This window comes from Hippopotamus amphibius, chromosome 9 (assembly GCF_030028045.1).
Source record: "Hippopotamus amphibius kiboko isolate mHipAmp2 chromosome 9, mHipAmp2.hap2, whole genome shotgun sequence".
Taxonomy (NCBI): domain Eukaryota; kingdom Metazoa; phylum Chordata; class Mammalia; order Artiodactyla; family Hippopotamidae; genus Hippopotamus; species Hippopotamus amphibius.
The window spans coordinates 72,577,525-72,598,695 of record NC_080194.1 but is presented as its reverse complement, the minus strand read 5'-3'; the positions used below and the strand labels follow the sequence as shown (position 1 = coordinate 72,598,695).

Sequence of the window (21,171 nt, the reverse complement as noted above, 5' to 3'; positions counted from 1 at the left end):
GGGAATTCTTCCAGTTTTTCTCCATTGAGAACGATGTTGGCTTTTGGTTTGTCATATATGGCTTTTATTATGTTGAGGTAATTTCCTTCTATGCCCATTTTCTGGAGAGCTTTTATCATAAATGGATGTTGAACTTTGTCAAAAGCTTTTTCTGCATCTATTGAAATGATCATATGGTTTTTATCCTTCAATTTGTTGATATGATGTATCACGTTGATTGATTTGCGGATATTGAAGAATCCTTGCATCCCAGGGATAAACCCCACTTGATCATGGTGTATGATTTTTTTAATGTGCTGTTGCAGTCTGTTAGCTAGTATTTTGTTGAGGATTTTTGCATCTATATTCATCAGTGATATTGGTCTGTAGTTTTCTTTTTTTGTGACATCTTTGCCTGGTTTTGGTATCAGGGTGATGGTGGCCTCGTAGAATGAGTTTGGGAGTGCTCCACCTTCTGCAATATTTTGGAAGAGTTTGACAAGGATAGGTGTTAACTCTTCTCGAAATGTTTGATAGAATTCGCCTGTGAATCCATCTGGTCCTGGGCTTTTGTGTGTTGGGAGATTTTTAATCACTGCCTCAATTTCCGTACTTGTGATTGGTCTGTTCATGGTTTCTATTTCTTCCTGGTTCAGTCTTGGAAGATTGTATTTTTCTAAGAATGTATCCATTTCTTCCAGGTTATCCAATTGATTGGCATATAGTTCCTTGTAGTAGTCTCTCATGATGTTTTGTATTTGAGGTGTCCGTTGTGACTTCTCCTTTTTCATTTCTAATTCTGTTGATTTGCATCTTCTCCCTTTTTTTCTTGATGAGTCTGGCTAATGGTTTATCAATTTTGTTAATCTTCTCAAAGAACCAGCTTTTAGTTTCATTTATTTTTCTTATGGTTTTTTTCCTTTCTTTTTCATTTATTTCTGCTCTGATCTTTATGATTTCTTTCCTTCTGCTCACTTTGGGGTTTCTTTGTTCTTCTTTCTCTAGTTGTTTGAGGTGTAAGGTTAGGTTGTTTATTCGATCATTTTCTTGTTTCTTAAGGTAGGACTGTATTGCTATAAACTTCCCTCTTAGAACTGCTTTTGCTGCGTCCCATAGGTTTTGGGTTGTTGTGTTTTCGTTGTCATTTGTTTCTAGATATTTTTTGATTTCCTCTTTGATTTCTGTAGTGATTCCTTGGTTGTTTAGGAGTGAATTGTTTAGCCTCCATGTGTTTGTATTTTTTGCAGTTTTTTTCCTGTAATTGATATCTAGTCTCATGGCGTTGTGGTCTGAGAAGATGCTTGATAGGATTTCACTTTTCTTGAATTTGCTGAGGTTTGATTTGTGACCCAAGATGTGATCTATCCTGGAAAATGTTCCGTGTGCACTTGAGAAGAAAGTGTAGTCTGTCGTTTTTGGATGGAATGTCCTATAAATATCAATTAAGTCGAGATGGTCTAATGTGTCATTTAAAGCTTGTGTGTCTTTATTTATTTTCTGTTTGGATGATCTGTCCATTGATGTAAGTGGGGTGTTCAAGTCTCCCACTATTATTGTGTTACTGTCGATGTCCCCTTTTATAGCTGTTAGCATTTGCCTTATGTATTGAGGTGCTCCTATATTGGGGGCATAGATATTTACCATTGTGATATGTTCTTCTTGAATGGATCCCTTGATCATTATGTAGTGCCCTTCCTTGTCTCTTTTAATAGTCTTTACTTTCAAGTCTAATTTGTCTGATATGAGTATTGCTACTCCAGCTTTCTTTTGACTTCCATTTGCATGGAATATCTTTTTCCATCCCCTCACTTTCAGTCTATATGTATCCCTTGGTCTGAAGTGGGTTTCTTGTAGGCAGCATACAGAAGGGTCTTGTTTTTGGATCCATTCAGCCAGTCTGTGTCTTTTGGTTGGAGCATTTAATCCATTGACATTTAAAGTGATTATTGACATGTGTGTTCCTATTACCATTTTCTGAATTGTTTTGGGTTTGTATTTGTAGGTGTTTTCCTTTTCTTGTGTGTCCTACTTAGAGACGTTCCTTTAGCACTTGTTGTAAGGCTGGTTTGGTGGTGCTGAATTCTTTTAACTTTTGCTTGTCTGGAAAGCTTTTGATTTCTCCCTCAAATCTGAATGAGATTCTTGCTGGGTAGAGTATTCTTGGCTGTAGGTTTCTCTCTTTCAGGACTTTCAGTATATCCTGCCATTCCCTTCTGGCCTGCAGAGTTTCTGTAGAAAGGTCAGCTGTTATCCTGATGGGTTTTCCCTTATATGTTGTTTGTTGCTTTTCTCTTGCTGCTTTTAATATTTTTTCTTTGTGTTTAATTGTCGTTAGTTTGATTAATATGTGTCTTGGTGTATTTCTCCTTGGGTTTATTCTGTATGGGACTCTCTGTGCTTCTTGGACTTGGTGAATTATTTCCTTTCCCATGTTGGGGAAGTTTTCCACTAGAACCTCTTCAAATATTTTCTCAGACCCTTTCTTGTTTTCTTCTTCTTCTGGGATGCCTATAATTCGAATGTTGGTACGTTTAAGGTTATCACTGAGGTCTCTGAGGCTGTCTTCTAGTCTTTTTATTTTTTTTTCTTTTTCCCGCTCTGTGGCATTTATTTCTCCCATTCTATCTTCCAACTCACTTATTCGTTCTTCTGCCTCAGTCATTCTGCTGGTTATAGCATCTAGAGTATTTTTAATTTCAGTTATTTTGTTATCCATTGCTGTTTGTTTTTCTGAGTTCTTATGAACTGTTTCTTGTACTTTATTTTGTTATCGAGATTTTGTATCATTTTTACTATCATTACTCTAAATTCTTTTTCAGGCATTTTTCCTATTTCCTCCTCATTTATTTGGTCTTGTGGGTTTTTTTCCTGCTCCTTTGCCTGCATGGGGTTTCTTTGTTTCCTCATGGTTGTCCAAGCTTTTGGGGTTGCTTGTCCTGGTGATAGAGGTGATTATAGAAGACTGTCCAAGCCTCAGACTAATGTCCAAGTATTGGATTAAACGAATATTCAGTCTAGGAAACACATACATGTATAAGACACACAATTATTGAATCCGTTAGGACATAAGGCTCTAGAGAGACCTGACAGAACCCCAGTGTGCTATCAGATATTCAAAGAGAAACCCAGCAGAAATTGACAACTGAAACAGGACAAATCAGAGACAAAAGCAAAAGCAAACAAACAACAAATAACACCCTACACATACAAACATCAATCCAGGGAGATTTTGTAAGCTAGGATCAAATATAGAAATGAGCTGGAGTACCACCAGAGAGAATGGAGATTCTCAGAATGTAATTAGACAACTGTACTAAGAACTAAGATAAAGACAACAGCCTAATATTAATACCAAGGCAGTGCATCATCTGGAGAATAGAGCAAGGAGTCTGAGCAGACCGATAGTGTTGCTTATAAGTATGTTAAGATAAAATAAACTTAAAATGGCTGGAAGAAAGGGGAACAGAAGAGCGTAATGTGGTTGGAAATATGCAAAGAAAAAGAAAGGAATAGAAGTGTATAAAAGATAGGGATGAAAGGAAAGTATGAGAGATATTTTGTCCGTACTACCAAAAACTTAGCTAGATATAGAAGTATACAAAAAGGCAAAAAAAAAAAAAGAATAAAAAATAACCTTAAAAAATTATGTTATAAAACTTGTAGATCCCTTAGGGCTAAGATCGTATTTAATAAATCAAAAAAAAAAAAAAAAAAAAAAAGAGAGAGAGAGAGAAAGAAAAGAAAAAGAAAAAAAAAATCCAGAACTGATCCCAGAATGGACCAGTTCAATAGGTATTGATACTACTATTTCTGTTTCCTTAGCATCTCAGCTGTAAATGTCCTTCTCCTTGCCTTGGGTTTTTTTTTTTGCGTTATTCTGTGACCAGCAGAGGTGCCTTTATTGTTCGTCTGTAAGCCTCGGTGTGTGGGGAGGGAGAGGGTACAATAGTAGCTCCTTCTCCTGGGAGTGAGTGAGCAGTGGCGCACTGTTGTTTCAGTCAGGCTTGGAGGTGCCTGTTGCAGAGGGCGCTGGTGGCTCAGGCATACACAGAAAGTCTTAGAGCTGGGCCTCTCTCGGGGCTTTTTCTTTTTGATGCTGGTTTTTTTTTTTTTCTCTCGGCAGCCTCCCTGCTGCTGGCGTTGCAAGGAGTTTTAATCTAGCCCCGCCTGAGTGCCTGAGGGTGCTTGTTATCCCAGAGCGCCTTAGGTGGCCCGCAGGGCGTCTCTCCACTGCCTGTTGCAGAGGCACCGAAAGAGAGGGAGAGGCTATGCGCGCGGCTCCTCCCCACCGCCGGGGAGCCTGCAGCCTCCAGCCGCCATCATGGCCGGGCAGCTCTCAGGGACGGGCACTCCTCGCCGCGGACCTCCTCCCTCCTGTCCTCTCGGTCCGTCACCCTACCGGCAACAATGTTTCTCACCCTGAACCAGCTCTCCGGTTCCCACGCTCCCGCTCCTGGACCCTCCGTTCAGCCGCGGATCGATGTCTCGGTCCGGGAACGCTGAGCTGCACTGCAGACCCTCTGTATATTTCTCACTCCCTCCCGTCTGCCACAGCTCCGCCGCTTCACCCTCTTTGAGCCCTCGTAGATGCCTCCCTACCGGCTATGTCGGGCTCCCTGCAGCCCTTTCTGGTGTCCGAGGCCGTCTGCCCATGTATCTTTTTGAATTATGGTTTTCCCCGGGTATATGCCCAGGAACGGGATTACTGGGTCTTATGGTAAGTTCTATTTTTAGTTTTTTTAAGAAACCTCAATACTGTTCTCCACAGTGGCTGTGTCAATCTACATTTCCACCAACAGTGTAGGAGGGTTCCCTTTTCTCCACACCCTCTCCAGCATTTACTGTTTGTAGATTTTTTTGATGATGGCCATTCTGACCAGTGTGAGGTATATGTCATTGTAGTTTTGATTTGCCAGAAATACACTCAACTCTTGAATAACATGACCAAATATATCTTAAATCTTCTAGCAACTTCTGCAGGTCAAAGATTTAAGAGGATGACAAGTCAACACCTTCTGACAAGCTGCAAGATAAAGCTAAGCCCGAGGCTAATATTTAGAATGATAGTTCAGATGGCACCCCTTTATCTATCCTAGATGACAAACTGATATAACAGACAGAGAGAAAGACAGACTGCCCATGTTTTACCAATGCCCCCAGAGGCTCAGGGAGCCTAATAATTTATAAGCAATTAATTATACTGAAATATTAATTATTAATCAACTGAATGACTCTATAATAAATTCAAGATCACTGTGAGGTTTCAAAAGGGCAGGGTGATATAGTAAAAATATGACTAGAGTTAAAATCAGACAAGTTTAAGTCCTGGCTCTGTTTTTTACTAGCTATCGTCCTAATAGAGGTCTCTTCGCCTATGAGCTGCAAACTGTTGTTTCCCCCTGAGCAGTCTCTAGACAGATACTGGTCAAGAGGCAACCAAGGAGGGGAAGTGATTTACATCTCTTTTTCTGTAAAAAGCATAAAGTATGTTATAAAAAGCATAAAGATACAGCGTTAGAGTAGAAAAAAAAGGAAAGAAAACACTTCACATAGCCACTATATGCAAGGTATTTTACATACTGAATAAAAGCAGACAGGGATTCACAGGAGTGTGCTCACCAACAACTACTACTTTCTACTTTATCACATCTGGATTCCACAGCCACTAGTATAAAACACAGCCAAGATAATCAAAGATTTTAAGATACACATAACATCAAAGCCAGAAGCAACCTTAGAGATCACTTAATCTGACCCCCTCACGTAACAGGTAGGAATACGGAGGTCCAAAAAGCAGAAAGAAATTGCCTAAGATCCCACAGAAATTTAAAGGTGGGGATTGGAACCCAACTCTTCAGACTCTCTGCCAAAGGATTTTCCAACTATACTTTAGGTAATTCTAGTCCCTCTGTACCTTTCCTGACCTGAACTATTCTACTTCTGATTTACATTTAGATCAGTCAAATCTAGCCAATGGCAAATACAGGAATATATAAATATGTTTGGGCTGGACCTGAGATTGATATTTACTCAATGTCTGCCACGAGCTAAGCAATAGAGAAGATAAATAATTTCTTGGTCCTCAAATCAGCCATGTGAAAGTTATATGCAACTTTTACTGCAGCTGCAGGTTCTTCACTCAAGTATTTACAATTCAAATAAATAATATTTTAAATGAGTACTTACTTGTAAGGTGCTATGTCAGAAACCAGGGATACAGAGATAAATGAATAAGCTACGATCCCAACTCTAGAGGTTCTCACAGTCTAGTAAGCAAGATAGACAGGACCTAGAAAACCACAATGTTAGGCCAATTGTGAACAGAGCTGTAGAAGAGTACAAGCAGTAAAATGTCAGAAGAAACAGAAAGACTGTATTAAACTGAGATCATCAGTGAGACTTTACAGAACAAGTGGTATTAAGAGTAGGGCTTAGGGGAATTCCCTAGTGGTCCAATGGTTAAGACTCCGCTTCCACTGCAGGGGGCACTGGTATGATTCCTGGTTGGGGAACTAAGATCCCACATGTTGCACAGTGTGGCCGGGAAAAAAAAAGGGTAGGGGCTTAAAGAATAAATAGGTCAGGACTTCCTAGGTGGCGCAGTGGTAAAGAATCCGCCTGCCAATGCAGGGGACACGGGTTCGAGCCCTGCTCTGGGAAGATTCCACATGCCAAGGAGCAACTAAACCCCTGTGCCACAACTATTAAGCCTGTGCTCTAGAGCCCATGAGCCACAACTATTGAGCCCATGTGCCACAACTATTAAAGCCCACGTGTCTAGGGCCCGTGCTCCACAACAAGAGAAGCCACTACAATGAGGAGCCTGCGCACCACAATGAAGAGTAGCCCCTGCTCGCAGCAACTAGAGAAAGTCTGTGTGCAGCAACAAAGACCCAACACAGCCAATAAATAAATTAAATAAATAAATAAATTTATAAAAAAAAAAAAAAGAATAAATAGGTCAGACTACTGGTCTTTGACTCTGCACTATTAGAATTCCCTAGAAGCTTTTTAAAACACCAGATGGGGACTTCCCTGGTGGCACAGTGGTTAAGAATCCACCTACCAATGCAGGGGACACGGGTTCAATCCCTGGTCCAGGAAGATCCCACATGCTGCAGAGCAACTAAGCCCACGCAGCACTATGGAGCCTGCGCTCTCAACTACTGAGCCCACAAACCACAATTACTGAAGCCCACGCACCTAGAGCCCCTGTTCCACAAGCGAAGCCACTGCACTGAGAAGCCCGTGCACCACAAGGAAGAGCAACTCCTGCTCTCCACAACTAGAGAAAGCCTGCACGCAGCAACAAAGACCCAATACAGTCAAAACAATAAATAAATAATAAATAAATAATTTTTTTAAAAAATAAAAATTAAAAAAATTTGAACATTTTAAATAAATAAATAAATAAAACATCAGATGAAATACTTAAGAGAGGAAGTATACTAATATCTACAATTTACTCTGAAATGCATTTTTAAAAAATAAGATACATTAATGGGTGAATATAGGGATGTGATATAATATACATGTCAATATATAATATATAATGGATGTGATAAAGCAAGTTAACATGAAAATGTTAATGGTAGAAGAATCTACATGGTGACTATACAGGTATTCACTATAAAATTCTTTCAACTTTATTGTATGTTTCAGATTTTCCTAATAAAAAGTGGGGGAGAGATACCATTGCTTGAATTCTGATTTTAATTGGTCTGGGATAGTCCCAGGCATTGGTATGTTACCTGGACCAAGGAAAACAGACAATAAATAAATGAATGATTTTGATAGAGAACAATGATGGCAAATATATCCCAGACCATAGGAATAACATGAATGAGAGAGTACAGTGTGGTAGAATGCACATGAAGGTGAAAAAATAGGACACAGCAATCACAGAGGGCGTTTTATTTCCTGCAACACATACAGCGCTAGTCAGAAAAATGGTCGCTTCTAAGCAGTTCTAGATCTGTACAATGAATGTTCCATGTTAAAAATAAAAGATGACGCTGTTGATTTAAAAAGGCTGAGAGATGACAATGAGAAAAGAGGTGTTGCCTGGAGGAGGGAACAGCTGCTATCCATCTGCACTGAGGACTCTGTGGTGCCTTGAGCTCACGTAGTGGGACTGGGAGTTTAGGAGCGTTCTCTAAATTGCCTAACAAAGTTGCTAAATTCTTTTAAAAGTATCCCCATAGAACCTCCTGGACTAACCGTCTTTACAAACAGGGTTTCAGCCATCACTTGGGGCTGATATTTTAATAAGTACTGACATTAGTGTAGTTTACAAGAAAACTTGGAAATCTATTTGGTTGGTATCATTTTTCTCATTCATTCATACAAATATTTATTCATTACCTACTGTTTGCCAGGCTGTGTTACATGCTGGAGATAAAAGAGTGAACAAATCAGAAGAAGTAAACTCTCAGAGATGCTGCCAGTCACCCAGGGTCACACAGCTAGTGGGCAGCAGAGGCAGGGACCTGAAATGAAGTCTGTGCGACTGTAGAATTCTCTCTCCATCCACTACATCGCACCTCGCTGTTCACTCCAGAGGCAAAGGAATGGACTAGATAACCTCTAACAATACCTCAGGCCATTATTTAAATGAAGATGGGAAAGGAAAAAAGAAATAAAACCTATCTCATATATTAATCACATTTTTAAGTTCCAACAACTGAGAGCTGCTGAGACTGGCATGACCAACACTCCACCCAAGGCTGGGGAGTATTGCATGCCCTTGACACCTGGTTATGAGAATCTGGTCTTTAATTAAATTGTGCCAGGAGGTTTTCTTTGGCAGGAGCTTGGAATGCTGCAGTCTTGAATTTGCTGAGGGATGTCCTTCTGACAAGTCAAAGACATTCCCACTAGGCAGCCGCCAGCCACTTGCACTGGTTTAGCAACAAGAAAGCAACTGCTGAGGTAGCAGGGAGGAAAACTGGAAGCTGCTTCTGGACTGCTAGGAAAGCTACTTTAATTTTTGACCCTCAGTTTCGTCTTTTGTAAAATACAAATAAGACTGTCTATTTTACAGAGTTATCATGAGAATTAAAAAGCATATATAAAAGCCCCTAGCACGCTGCCTGACACAAAATAGATGTTCAATAAATACCTGTTCTCTTCCCCCACTCATCTATCCAGTTTCATCTCTTCTATCTCTAAACTTGTCATTCCAGCCCAATCTGCTTTCAGGCTCCTGCCTTTGCCCACACTGTTCTCTCTGCCTAAAATGTCCCAACTTCTCTGCCAAGAAAACTCCTACACACTCTTCAAGACCCAGCTTGACTCACTTCCTCTACAAAACCTTTTCAAATCCCTCCTATTTCTACCTTGCCCCAAATTTAACAGCATTTTACACATAATTCTATGCAGTAGGTTCCATACTTCATGATATCAACCTCACCAGACCATAAACAAGTCAGGGGACAAAACTAAGTCTGATTAATGTCTATGTTCCCGAGTCCCACCCAGCACAGACCTGGCACAACTAGGTAATTAGTAATGATTCACTGACTAAGGCAGCCTGGTTTAGAGAAGAAAAACTCAAAGCTGGAAGGATCTTGAAAAATTAGCTAGTTCCAAATCCTTATTTTATAGTTCTAACATGAAACCCACAGGGGTATGCAACTTACCTAAGCTCACTCAATGAAATAGTGAAAAGGACATGGTTAGCCTCTGATTATTCTGATTCTCTTAAAAATACTTTCTCCACTAATTATAATTTAAGACAGAATGAACAAAGAGCTGTACCTGGAAAACATCCTACAATTGGAGAGGTATAAGAGGCAGCAAAGTGAAATAGAAAAGGCAGAAAGATTTGGAATCAGAGACTTAAATTAACTTATGCCAACCCTATACCTTCACCCTCTCCCCCCCCCATCAATAATACTACACATCTTCCTCACCCCTATCACCCCAACCCTGCATACAGTCACCAGAGTGACTTGCAGAAGCCAGCACCAAAGGTCTTATAATCCTCCTCCTACCACCTTGGGAAATTTCTGACCTGCATCCCTAGTTGAGGTATTCCTAACAGTTAAGGGAAAAATTCAAATTTAAGCATCAAACCTTAAGCCCTCCCCCATCAATGGCCTGAACTGAGAAAATCATCACTAAAACCTGAGGCTCATACAATCTGAGAGTTGAAGGAATCAATAAGGCAATCTGCTTTAACCTCCCAAGAAACACCAGAATCTATTCTGCTGTCTTCTAGATGGATGATCTGCCAGTCAATCTGCCTGAACATATCCTACGATTTCCCACACTGCCACATGCTGACTCAAAGGAACACATTCTCTTGGAAGTGTTAGGAACCACAGCTTGAAAATGAACTGCCCTCTCTCCTTTAAAAGAGAATCACGACCTAATTTAATCAAGGTTCTAGTGTCCATTTACTTCAGACAGCCTTGATCACCAAAACTCTTATACCGAACGTTTTCTGTATGCCCTCTAATCTAACCAAAGTCCTCACCCCTTTCCTGACTCTGGATCCCTTCCACTATTTCAAACTCTGTAACTTCCCATTTATCAGGGGCTCATTCCCCTTGCCCTTTTGCCTTAAAAGAAACTTGGCTACAGACTTCTCTAGCAGCCCTCTCAACTGAAGGCTGTTTTCTCTTACACCCAACCTATCAATGTGGTCCTTAATTTTCAGTGCCATTTCCAAACCATCCCTTTTTCTTCCTTTTGTAAAACCTCTATTCCTTTGAGTAGCCTCCACTGGCTGCTATCACACTCTCTTGCTGCCTAATACCTATTTCCTCGAAGCTCCAATCAAAGGTTCCTAGATAAGTCTTCTTCCACACCCTTCCAGTTATCATTCTAAGTGATTCAACAACCACAATGATGACCCTTCCAACACTCTGGCTATTTCATTTGCTGACCTATAGTTCAAGTTAACCAATACTTCCATGATCACACCCTGGACCTTATTCCCAAAACATTCATTGACTCCAATATCTAAACAGAATCATATATACTCCAAACACAACCTCCTATCCATGTAGCTCACTTGTTCAAGAACTTCCATTACAATTTCTAGACTTTATTTTGAGCTCCATTCACTATCGGTTAGTCCCTATTGCCATCATTTCCCTTTTTCCCTAAACACAGTCCAACAAAATCACTTAAACATCAAAAACCATCAAAACCCATCAAACCCAACAATAAAAAAACAACCCACCTGATTCAAATATGGGCTAAGGATTTGGATAGACATTTCTCCAAAGAAGATATATGAATGGCCAATAAGCATATAAAAAGAGGTGCAACATCACTAATATTTAGAGGAATGCAAGCCAAAACTATAATGAGATACCACCTTACACCCATTAGGAAGGTTACCATTAAAATAAAATAAAATAAAATAAAATAAAATAAAATAAAATAAAATAAAATAAAACAAAATACAATACAATACAATACAATAAAACAAAACAAAATAAAACAAAACAGAAAACAACAAGTGTTGGTGAGGATGTGGAGAAATTGGAACCCTTATGCATTGCTGGCAGAAATATAAAATGGTACAGCCACTATGGAAAACAGCAGAGTGAAAAGTTCCTCAAAAAATTAAAAATATTACAGATTTACCATAGGACCCAGAAATTCTAATTCTGGGGTATATGCCCAAAAATACTGAAAGCAGAGTCTGGAAGAGCTATCTGTACACCCATGTTCATAACAGCATTATTCACAATAGTTAAAATGTGGAAGCAACCTGAGTGTTCATTGACAGATAATGGATAAGCAAAATGTGGTATACACATACAATGGAATACTATTCAGAAAATGAAGGAAATTCTACAGTATGCTACAACACTGATGAACCTTGAGGATGTTATATTCAGTAAAATAAGCCAAACACAGAAAGACAAATACTGTATGATTCCACTTACATGAGATAGAGTACTCACAATCATAAAGACAGAAAGCATAATGGTGTTTGCCAGGGGCTGGGGGAAGGGAAGAATGGGAAGTTATTGTTTAATAGGTACAGTTTCAGTTTTACAAGATAAAAAGATTTATGGGGATGGATGTGGTGATGGTTACACAATAATGTATTTAATCCCACTGAACTGTACACTTAAAAACTACTAAGATGGTAAACTTTATGTTGTGTGTATTTAACACAATAAAAAAAGGAAAAAAAGTAAGCGGAACTAGAATTTACTATCTAATGAATACACTACCATGTGCCAAAAGCTCACAGTGGTCTCAACAGTCATATTACCATAAGAGTCTGTTAATGCTGGGGTAAAGGCCAGTGAACTGAGACTGAAGATATAAATTGTGAACAATGGATAACTAAGTCTCAGTAAAATCCGTAGGATAAAAAGACAGCTTATAATAGACTTTCATTGTTCATGTATACACTAAACAAATCTGACAAAAAACAAAAACAAGAACAATTAACCCCCTTGCATTCTCTCCCTTTCCAAAATTCAATTGGCAAAATTTCAGCTTTGGGATAGCTAAGCTCAACTCTCTCCAAACTGTCTCTACACTGAAAGAACTGAGTATCCTACATAACATTACCTGGTTGACTGCTTTAGCTTAAAAATGATGATGCTCTCCCTACTTATGATTACCTTGCCTCAAATGAGCATCAACTGGGCTTCTCATTCACCCCTTCCCTTAGCCAATGAGCCAACTTTCAATGAGAAAACAGAAATCTTTGCAGGAGAGCTCTATCTTCCCACTCCTAAATCTGTATGCTTCCCCTGCACCTGTACCACCCAGTTACAATGAAGGAGGTGTCCCTTCTCCCATCAAAAGCCATCCCCTCATTCTCTCTTCTTCCTCTACTCCTTCACTTGTACTCCCTCTCTCACCTGGAATGATCTCCTTCGGCAGCTCTATTAATCTCTCTCTCTCTCTCTCTCTCTCTCACACACACACACACACACACATTCAGTCGTTCAACAAATACTTATTTAGCATCTACAATGTACCAGTACTAATCTAGCTAAATAGGACAAAGTCCCTGTGTTCGTGGACTTTATGGATTAGTAAGAGGAAGAAAGAAATGAGCAAATAAATATACAATATCAAGTCCATAATGAAAATTAAAAAGTAGTTCATGTGAATATGAAGGGACAGGGATGGGGATGGTACATAAGATAGTGAACAGGACAGTCTTCTCTGAGGAAGAGACGCTTAAGACCTGAATGAAATGCACAGTAAATCATAGTAATATCTGGAAGCATTTTAAGCAAAGGGAACAGTAAACAAAATGTCCTAGATGAGACTATTTTGGGCATACAGAATGGCAAACAGGCCAGCAAGACAAAAGTTGAGTGAGCAAGAGAAATGTGGGAAGAGACTAAGATTAGAGACGTAGCCAGAGGTCAGATCCTCCAGGACCTTATAGGCCACAATAAATTTGGATTCTGTAGCAAGTGTGAGAAGACACTCAAGAATTGATTTATATTTTAAATAAACCACTCTGGCTGCAGAGAACTGACTGCAGGGGAGCAAAAGAAAAGCAGAGAGACCATTAAGAAGTTATTACAATAATTCATATATATGAGAAATGATGGTGGCTTAAAGGGATTGCAGCAGGTACGGAGTACTGCAAAGGTAGGTATTTTGAAGGTAGAGACAAATGACTTATTTAAAGCCTGAATATACACTGTGAGAAAAAATGAAAAACCAAGAGGATCTCTAAACTTTTGGCCTGAGCTGAGAACACTGGGTGAATATAAACATTCTATAGCATCTCCTATTCAAAGACACACACACACACACACACACACACAAACCTCTTAATAACCACATACTCCTCTAAACATCATTTCTTTGTTCCCCTTCATAGCAGAGCTTTTCAAAAGAACTGTCTACTTACACTACCTCCACTTCCTCTCCTTCTGTTTGCCAATTAACACTTACTATTTCACCAAAACTAGTCCTGTCAAGCCTACCTGTCAATCATCTCCATGTAGCCAAATCAAATGGTCACTACTCTGTCCTCACTCAACTTCTCAGCAGCACTCAACGTAAGTGACCTCCCTTCTCTTTCAAATGCCCTACTTTTTTGGCTTCTAGGGGAGCACATTCACCTGGCTTTCCTTCTATCTTTCTGTCTATTCCTATCTCCTTTGCAGACTCTTCCTTCACTAGCTATCCTCCACATGTCTAAGGCTAGGAGCCTCCTTTCCTCAAACACTACACTCTGCCCCAGATGATCATCCATTCCCATAGCTTTACATATTAACTATATGTTGATGATGCCCAAGTTTTTATCTTTAGCCCAAAAGCTCTTTCAGACCAATAACCATCTGTTAGATAATCTGCCTGCATGTCTCATGAGCACCTTAAACCTAACCTGAACAAATGCAACTCTTGGTTTTCACAGCATCTATCATGAATTTTAATTATATTTGTATACTTATTATATACCTCTCTCAATAAACAGTAAGCTTCACAAAGGAGCAACTAGGTCTATTGTATTTATCAATGTACACCTAGCAACTAAATAGGGCTTAGTAACAGTAAACACCAAGATTTACCACACCCTCTCTGTGCCCTCAAAATATTCACATGCTAACAGAAGAGGCAGATACGTAAACCACAATGACAGTACAACATGGTAAGTGCCACTATGAGTGATAAGAGGAAGCACATGAGTGCTGCATGAATCCAAAAGAGGGCCCCTTAGAACTATACTCAATATTTTGTAATAACTATAAGGGAAAAGAATCTGAAAAGAACACACACCCACCCACACATATATCTCTGAATCATTTTGCTGTACACCTAAAACTAACACAACACTGTAAATCAACTATACGTCAATTAAAACTTAATTTAAAAATTAATTTAAAAATCAATTAAACTAAAAAAATATAATAAAATAGGAGCCCTTAATAGCCTAGGAGTCAGGGAAGATTTTCTTAAGAAGGTAACTGCAAAGTTTATTTTTGCAGGATAAAAATAAATATAGCTATTAAGTGCCTACTATATACTATATATTCTTTTCTTTTTTTATATAATTATTTTAAGCTTCATAATAACTCTTCAAGGTATGTATAAATATCTTCCATTTTATATATATTAGAAAAATTAAAAAACCAAGTACCTAGTAGGTGAACTGAGGTCAATCTGGTTTTAAATCCCTCCCTCCTTCTTTTTTTTTTTTTTTGGCTATAGCACTAGGTGTCACTAAAAATACTTTTTATACTTGCCACCTACTATTTATCTGACCTTAAAGAAAACACTAAACCTTTCAACCTCAGTTTTCAGCGTGGGGCTCAATTACCAGTCTCTAAATCATGCTCTTCCTAGCCCCTTTCTTTTATCATTAAGGACTGAGGCTCAATTTTAAACTAGTCAGTGAAAAATCCTAGGCATTTCTTCCAGGCTGCAACATCTGAGCATTTTTCATGGCTGAAAATACATTCAGGAACAACCACACTAATATCTGTACAGCACTTCACAGTTTACAAAGTAATTTCACAGATTTATTATTTCATTTGATCTTCACCAACACTACGAGGTATTAAATCCCTATTTTACAGAGGCCAGTGGAAATAAAATGTTTCACCTACCTCCATCTGGTCTCTGGGCTCTATAGCCTGCCAGAAATTGAATTTAAGAAAACTGAGGTGCAGAAGGGGAGGGAGAGTACAAATGACTCATAAAGGGAGCTCAGCATCGAGTCACCCAAGTGGCCCAATGCAAGGAGAAGTTAACAGGGACCAAGTCTGTTTCCCTTCCAAAGTAATGAATATTTCGTCATGGCACAGTGACCTATCACATGGAACTGTTCCTTTTTCATCTCAGCAGCACCTAGAGTCTAGCCCCACAGATAGGCAGAAAAGAGAATATACGCAAACCCTGTGTATACACACAGGGTCGGAAGATAACATGGTATAAGAGAATAGATATCACCTCTAGAGAAGACTTGAGTTTAGGCCCCAGCTCTGCCACTTACTCACTGAATCAAAAGTTCCCTCCTCTGCATTATCACAGCCCCCTGTGCTTCTTATACCACATGTACTTATCACATGAGGTTTCAGATACCCACACTCCTAGACTTGCACTGGAAGGCAGCAACTGAGCTCAGTTTCCATTTTTGCATCCCCAATAACTAATGTAGAAAAGACGGTCCAGAGAATGTCTGATGATAAACAGATGCCATATTCAAAGCTTTTTGTATATATACACACATTGTCTAGAGAGTAACTACGAGGATAACCGCAATCTTGTCTTCATATCTCTGCTTCCCGTCTCACTATCCTACTTTGAGGACACTACTGAAGAAAAGTCTGCTGAGTAGAAAACAAACCAGCCCAAAAAGCTAGTCTTCAGAGGGAAAGAAAATGAACGTATATGGTCCTCTTTCCCAGACTATTGTGTTTCCCAACACACCTACCTCTACTCCCCAAACAACCCCTATCTTACCCAGTTCACTCTCTTCTTCAAAAGACGATTTGTTTTCTCCCTCAGGACTCCTCCTCCTCTCCCTTCGCCCGACTTCTGCTATCCTCCTCTTCTTCCCTAGCCTCACAGGTCTGCCTCTTACCCTCCAGGTAAGCAAGGCTTCAGAGCTGCCGAAGAGTCTTTGTTCCTCTCCCAGTTGCTCATCTCACTAAAGAAAGTTTTGAGCCTCTGGAAAACTCTTGCTCTCTTCCCACTCCAGTCTTGAAGCCCTCTGCTTCTCATCTTGCTTACTCCATACTGCCTGCCAATGTCCAACTTCCTCTGGGAAAGGAGGTGGGGGACAAATCCAGGAAGAAAGATTGCTTATTGTTGGGTCCAAAGCAGGGCCTAGAGGCAGTAAGGAGAGAGACTGGCACTTGGGGAAGACAATTTTTAGGTGAAAGCTGAAAGCAAGGGAGTTAGGTAGGAAACAGAGAGTGTTTGTACCTCACAAACACCATAGCAAAGGTTCCTGCAAACCACTAGCCTGCTAATAGTAATGAGAAAGCTTAACCAAGAGGAAAAGAGAAGAAAGCCTAACCAAGAAGAGAAGGATCCAAGAGAGGGAAGGAAAAATTGGCTGAGGTGAAAGGATTAGAAAGGGGAAGCATAAGAACAAAGGGATTAGAAAGGGGAGCAGTAAGAAAAGGAGAAAGTGGGGATGGGAGAAAAGGTGGGTAGTGGGCAGGACAGGGAAAATGATCAGGAGTAGGAAGTAGAAAAGAAAGTAGGGAGAAGATAAGGAGGTAGAGTCATAGAAAAATTGGGGGGGGGGGGTTAAGGAGGGAGGAAGGCAATCCAAAATAATCAAGGTGGGTTAGTATCAGGCCTGACGTGTTTCTTGGTTCCAGATGATCAAAACGGAAAGAATTATAGTGATTAAGACATGACACAGCCTCAAGGTCTGTCATCAGCTTGACAGAGTAAGGAGGAAGGTCCATAGAAGATAGCAGAGTTTAAAGCTACTTTATGCCCAAGTATCAAAGAATTGGCCAATTTGGAGAAAAACCATTAACATATCTTGACCTGCTTCTTCCCATCCCCATCTCCCTACATCCAATATACCTAAACTCAACACTAAAATAATCAGCCTTCTCAACCTCTGTCTTGTCCATGATGTCACTGGGTCTTGTGCAGCCCAGTAAGATGCCATTCAAAAGACTAGCTGGAAGACAGGGTACCAAGGTCTGTTTCCCAAGTTTGCCTATCTCCTAAAGTGTTGAGGGGGGACATTTCTGTAGTTCATTCTAGGGCTCTTACCAACTCGCCTGTCCAAAAGGCAATGTGACAGCCTGAAGATGCCACTGTCACAAACAAAATGTCAAGCCCTTCAATGCACCGATAAGGAAACTGAGGCCCACAGAGGCTGCCTGAACAGGAACTCTGTTTCCGAACAGCCTCCCACGCCCACTCCAGGTCCCCTCTCCGTTTACTCCACCTCTTAACAAGTCACTTATAATACATTGCCCCTCCCCAAGAGAAAAGCCCCCGTGGTCCCAAGAGGCCAGCCACCAATCCAAGGCAGAGGAAAACATCACCCTAGCCACCAATCAGAAGGGTGCCTGCAAAGGAGCAAGGCTTCTGAGGCAGAGCAAGTTCCCCAAAAACCAGCTTCCCCTTCACACCCTTCCCTAGTCAGAGTTCTGATTCCAGTGCTGGTCTAGCCCTGGGTGGGCTTATCTGAGGGTTCCACCCTAAACCCTTTCTCTCACTTAGGGTCTCTTAAAGGAAGAGACCCTAAATTTACCGGACCCGCGTCACCACACCGCGGAAGCCAGGGGAGACGTCCCCCCTCCCCAGCACCGCCCAGCTGAGCATGCCCCAGGGTGGGCCAGCATTACCTGGTGGAGGGAGCCAGCCCCCGCATCTCTGCACACGGTTTTTGTCGCACAGCCACACCTCTCTCACGCCCGGCAGGCCGCAAAACACCCTGGGCTCCACCCAGGCGGCTCTACTTCGCTGGGGCCGGGCTCCCAGCAGCTCAGCCGCCCCAGCTCTGGCTCCGGGGTGCAGCACGCTCCCGCCCTCACAGGGCGCAGCGAAAGCTCTGCTCCCGGGTTGGCGAAGCAGAAGGGGCGGGGAAATAAGGGAGGGAAGGAGGTGGGAGAAAACGCGCTTCTCCTTTCTGCAAAGAAGCTCTGAGGGAAGGCGGGGAGACTACTACCTTCCCACCCTCCCAACTATTCTCCCACACCGAGTCTTCAGCAGGGGTAATTTCTCAGTGAATCCAGGCTTTCCAGGGACTGTGAGAGCTTCCTGGGTGGGCACCAGAGTCAACAAGAGAACCAAAGCTCCTCCTTGCCTTAGTTTCCCCAGCTGGGTCTCGACTCCAGGACAACTCAAATCAAACCCAGCATTCTATCAGCTTAGGCTTCAAGGAAAGAAATGCACCCACCCACTGCCTCCAACAAAGGAGTCAGGTTCTAATTCCAAAGCCCCAGGGAAAACACTTATAGCTGCTTCTAAGCAAAGAAAGCTCAGCAGCAGCTACCATCTATTAAGCGCTATTGTGTACCAGGTACTTTACAAAACGTTATGTCTATCTCACCACAACCTTATGAACTAGACACATTACCAATTCACATGTGTCAAAACTGAGTTCCAGGAAGAACAGAGTTTCATACAATAAGTATTTCTTAAATACATATTGTGAATCAGGCATTGTAAAGGGCCCTGAGCAGAACAACACATTACAGACTATCTACCAACACTGGCCCAGACCCCTTAAATGCTAATAGTGCCCCCCAATAATTCAAACAATTAAAATAACACCTTCACACATTTCCAAATGCTCCCTAAGTTACCTTGTCAACCACCCCTCTATACCCTGTTCTTGAGAGATATGTCAGGAGTTAGATTATGTAGGGTCTCTTGTGGATCATGACTAGGAGTTTGGGTTTTGTTCTAAGTTTTACCAATGGGAAAGTTTTGGAAGGTTTTAAGCAGAATGACAAGGTCTAATATATATATATATAAATTACTGCTGAATGGAGAACAGAGGGGAGGGTTATGGAAATAGGACAAGTCAGTAGATTCTTTCAGAACTCCAGGCAAAAGACGAAGGTAATGATTTAGACTAACATACTGGAAGAAGAGATGAGGAGAAACAAGCATATTCTAAACATACAGATTGGAAGAAGCAGCAGCAACTTGGTAAAAGATAGGATATTATGAGTGAAAGAGGGCAGTGACTTCCCCAAGACCACACAGCTGGTAAATGACTGAATCATTCCAACGTTGGTTTGACTCCTAAGCCTACGCTTTATTTCTCTCTGCCATGTTAGTCATCTTTGTATCGACTGCCATATCCCTCTTCCTACAGCCTGGCAAAGAGCAGGTAACCAGCACTATGTCTGATCAATAATTTAAGTGTGCTAGAGAGAAATTTTACGGAATTTATCCATTTTCCCTGACAGATGTCTACACCTCTGTTCAATATGCCCAAAGTAATCTAATTACAGAAGGATGTAGTGGAAGAACTCCAGGAGGACAGAAAGAACTCTTCTGTTAAGTAGCTTTCACCTTTCCCAGACCCTGAGTACCTGTGCTATTCCAGCTATCAAAGTCTCAAATCTGGTGGAGGAGACAGGAAATTTCTTGAAGATTCCCCCCAACACAGACTCAGTCAATAATACAGACTGGAGGGTCCTGCTGCACTATGAGAACTCAACTTCAAAGTAGTTTTAGGATGTTCTTTTGACTGCATACCCTTGTCCTTCAATTTATGAATGAGATGAGAACCAAAAAGAGTCCTCAGTCTTGGACATAGTTTTTCAAAGTAATCATCAATAATCATAATATCTGACCTTACCCAATTTCCCATGCAGCAGTTGCTCTTACAGATAGGCCCTGCTGCAATATGCAGGAACAGAAAAGCTCATTGGCAAGGAGCACTATGAGACAGTGCTTCCTAATATTCACCCAGATGCCTCTCTGTAAACTTCTAATTCTGCCTCCTAGAGCACTCAGAAACATCCTTCAACGCCGAATCATATTAAAGGCTTTCAGATATGTGTATTTGGTGATCTATCAAGGCCATGCACTTTTTCTCTTCTCCAGAACAAACACACTCAGTTCTTTTAATCATTTATTCATTCAGTAACTATTTAAGCATCTTGTAAATGCCACCAGAGACACACTCATCATTGAACAGGGCCACACCTTCAAGAAGTTTATGGTTTTGAGTATGGTGGTTTTTAACTCTCCCTGTGTACCAAAATTACCTGGGAAGCTTTAAAAATATATACTGAAGTCCTAGCAGAGATTCTGACTCAACTGGTCTGGGATGTAGCCTAGGCAACATATCTTATGAATATAACTATAGCTACATATAGGTATCTATCAGAGGACTAATACTATCTGACTTCAAGAGTTACTAGAAAGCTACAGTGATAAAGGTGGTGTGTTATTGGTGAAAGAATAGACAAATATATCAATGGAACAGTATTATGTTCCTAAATAGACATACACAAATACAGTCAACTGATACTTGACAAATGAGCAAAGGAAATTCAATGGAGAAAGAATAGGCTTTTCAATAAATAGTGTGAGAACAACCTGACCTCCACCTGCAAAAACATTTAGACACAGACTTCACACTTTTCACAAAAATTAACTCAAAATGTATCCATAGACCTAATGTAAAATGCAAAACTATAAAATGTCTAGAAGATAACAGAAGAGAAAATCTAGGTGACCTTAGATTGGGTGATGGCTTTTTAGATACAACAACAAAATCACAGTCCATAAAAGACAAAGTTG

The 21,171-nt window shown here is 40.6% G+C and overlaps 1 protein-coding gene across 11 annotated transcripts in view; it reads right to left on the bottom strand.

The window, feature by feature from the left end:
• The window catches only part of PAK1 (p21 (RAC1) activated kinase 1), a 137,268-nt gene that overhangs the window by 63,754 nt on the left and 52,343 nt on the right, over window positions 1-21,171 (bottom strand). The window contains exon 1 of one of the 11 annotated variants that reach the window (XM_057748792.1): window positions 18,252-18,369. The exons of 8 other annotated variants lie outside the window; for them this stretch is intronic. The gene's annotated coding sequence lies outside the window, so the exon portion shown is untranslated. Of the gene's footprint in view, window positions 1-6,165; window positions 6,185-18,251; window positions 18,370-21,171 lie in introns of those variants that run through there. 2 more of the 11 variants (XM_057748794.1, XM_057748795.1) reach the window with 2 other exon arrangements.